The following is a 3,272-nucleotide window of genomic DNA, read 5'->3' as shown; positions in this document are numbered from 1 at the left end:
CTCTAAAAAAAAAAAAATGATGATAGAGGACTGTATGGGCTAACTAGAAACATCTTTAAGAAATAATGGGTGAGGGGCACCTGGATGGCTCAGTGGGTTAAGTCGCTGCCTTCGGCTCAGGTCATGATCCCATGGTCCTGGGATCAAGTCCCGCGTCGGGCTCTCTGCTCAGCGGGGAGCCTGCTTCCTCCTCTCTCTCTCTCTGCCTGCCTCTCTGTCTACTTGTAATCTCTCTCTCTCAAATAAATAAATAAAATCTTAAAAAAAAAAAAAAGAAATAATGGGTGAAAAAAGTGAAGCTTAGAATAGTATATAAAATATGTTCACTTTGGGGTTTAAAATAAAATGAATACATGAAATATAAATAGGGATACTCAGGTATGCACATCACATAGTCTTTGTTTTCCTTCCTTCTCAAAGTAATCATAACAACTTAAGTGGTTTCCTTTGGAGACACTGAAAGTAGAAGAGAAGGAAACATTCACTTCTCATTCTATATCTTTCTGCAATTCAAAGTTTCAAAACTTAAACAAGTTTTGTTATCATTTTTATTGTCAATAGCCTGTTGGTGCTGCCTTTCTGTGACCATGAGGTAATCTAGTTGGAGCATGGCAATCAGAAAGAAAGACCAGGAAGGCAAGTTTCTTTGCTGAGTAGCTAAATGAACCAGCCCTAGCTCTACTGTATTTTAGGACATAATGTGATGTAGGATAAAAGACTTTCCTTGCTATTAAAGTCAGCTGAGTCGAAATGTTATGTTAGTTGCAGTCAATGTGATCTAAGCTGATACAAAAGCTGTGGAGATAAAAAAGTCATGTTCTGGGCTCTACAAGGCGTGAATTGGGATGCAAAAGTCAGCTCATACTCTGCTACTAACTTCAGCTTCAAAATGAGATACAATTGACTATTAAACATATGAAAAACTCAACCTCACACTTAAAGAAAATTGCACTTTAAAACTAGAGCGAGATGCCATTTTTCATCTCCATGTTGACAAAGATCAAAAAGCTTGATCGCATCCATACTGTCAAGGGGAAATCAGGACACTGATTTGTTGCTGATGGGATTATAAATGGTGTAAAGCTATGAAAAGGAATTTAATAATAACTTTCAAAACTGAAAAACTGAACGTTTTAGTTTACTGGTTTGCTTACTAGTTACATCATTGTTTATAAATGCAATTGTCTTAAAACTACCCAGTTGCCCATCATAACAGGAGCAATTAATAAATCACATTGAATTCTATGAAGTCATTAAAAAGAATGAAATAATTGTACGTGTATTGATATGAAAATACATCAAATGATATTAAGTAAAAAATGCAGAATAGTTCAGCATGGAATACTACTGTGTGTGTGTGTGTGTGTGTGTGTGTGTGTATGTGTACATTGCAGGGTTATTCTAAAATATATAAATCATATGTGGAATGATAAGCAAGAAACTGATAACATCAGTTACCTTGAGGGGAGTTAGGTGGATACAAGGCAGATAAGGAAGAAAGATGACTTTCACTATATATATCTTTGTACCTTCTGAATTTTGTGCCATGTATTTATATTAGCTGTTCAAAATGATTAATTAATAGAAGGAAGAGTTAACCACAATAATAAAAACATAACTAGGTAGCTTCTCAGCCATTTGGCCAAAATCAAGTGTAGTATCTGTTCTAACCAGTTTAATATCTGATATGTCTTCTCTCTAACAGTAAAAGAATAACTTAATTGAAGAATATCGCAAGATGTTAAACCAGAAAAATTTATTATTTCTAGAAGTGCCAAAGTGTATTTAATTTTTAATATTAATTTAAAAATGTTAATAAAGATGGACTGAGTCTTCACATAATTAAAGTTGGCCTAACATGGAAAATAAAAAAAGAAAATCAGGTAAATACAAAAATGTATAGAGAAGAAGTTGAGATGTATTTTCACTACCATTCTACAACTACATCACTGTTAATATTCTAATTTGACTTATTATAAGAATACAATTACACATAAATATGGAATGTATATATTTATTTAAACAAAAACTTGGTTATGCAATTGGTTTGTATTCTGACTTGTCCCTTTGTCCCATTTAATATACTTTGAACATTTTTTTTAAAGATTTTATTTATTCATTTGACAGAGAGAAATCACAAGCACACTGAGAGGCAGGCAGAGAGAGAGAGAGAAGGAAGCAGGCTCCCTGCTGAGCAGAGAGCCCGATGCGGGACTCGATCCCAGGACCCTGAGATCATGACCTGAGCCGAAGGCAGTGGCTTAACCCACTGAGCCACCCAGGCGCCCTACTTTGAACATTTTTAATGCAAATAAAGAACTATTAGAAATAATTTTAATGGAAAGATAAATAAATAAATAAATAAATCCCACTAGTGTTTTGTTTGGAATTATGCTAAAAGCAAAATGTACTTCGGAAAAACAAAAACAAAAACAAGAACAAAACCACTTTTCCTTACAAAATCCAGTCTTTCTAGGTGCCTATGGATCAGTCGGCACAACAGTCCAACCCTTGATTTTTGGCTCAGGTCATGATCCTAGGATTGTGGAATCAAGCCCAGTGGGTGGCCTACTGGGCTCAGAGCTCAGTGGGGAGTCTGGTTGAGGATTCTCTTTCTCCTCTTCCCTCGGTCCCTCTCCCTGATCTCCCCCTTCCTCTCTCTCTCTCTCTCTCAAATAAATAAATACATCCTAAAAATAAAACACAGTCTTTCCATTAAACAACATGGTGTGTCTCATCTCTGTATACAGCCATATTTTTATGTCACTCAATATTGGGGTTTTTTTGTAAAGATTTTATTTATTTATTTGACAGAGAGAGAGACAGTGAGAGAGGGAATACAAATAGGGGAAGCAGGAGAGGGAGAAAGAGGCTTCCCGCTGAGCAGGGAGCCCAATGCAATGTGGGGCTCCATCCCAGGACTGGGATCATGACCTGAGCTGAAGGCAGAGGCTTAACAATTGAGCCGCCCTGGTGCCCACAATACTGGGCTTTTAAAAATATTTTTATTAGGATTTTGTGTGTGTGTGTTTAGAAATGCAATAATATTATTTAATTAAACTCTGTGGTAGTTCTATCAGGTAGGTATTATTGTTAAAATCATTATGCGGGATTTAGAGAGTTTAACTTACTCAAAAAGAAATTAGTTAATTTCTTTTTTTTGGCATATTTTTTCATCTTTATTTTTTTATAAACATATAATGTATTTTTATCCCCAGGGGTACAAGTCTATGAATCGCCAGGTTTACACACTTCACAGCACTCACCATAGC

At 35.7% G+C, this 3,272-nt stretch overlaps 1 pseudogene; it reads left to right on the top strand.

Moving 5' to 3' along the window:
* Positions 1–1,622: 1,622 nt before the first annotated feature.
* LOC123391957 lies at positions 1,623–1,760 on the top strand (annotated as a pseudogene).
* The last annotated feature ends 1,512 nt before the right edge of the window (positions 1,761–3,272 follow it).

The sequence above is a fragment of the Mustela putorius genome, unplaced genomic scaffold (genome assembly GCF_011764305.1).
Source record: "Mustela putorius furo isolate JIRA1106 unplaced genomic scaffold, ASM1176430v1.1 tig00000407_pilon_pilon_pilon, whole genome shotgun sequence".
NCBI classification, from domain to species: domain Eukaryota; kingdom Metazoa; phylum Chordata; class Mammalia; order Carnivora; family Mustelidae; genus Mustela; species Mustela putorius.
This window is presented reverse-complemented; position numbering and strand designations above follow the sequence as displayed.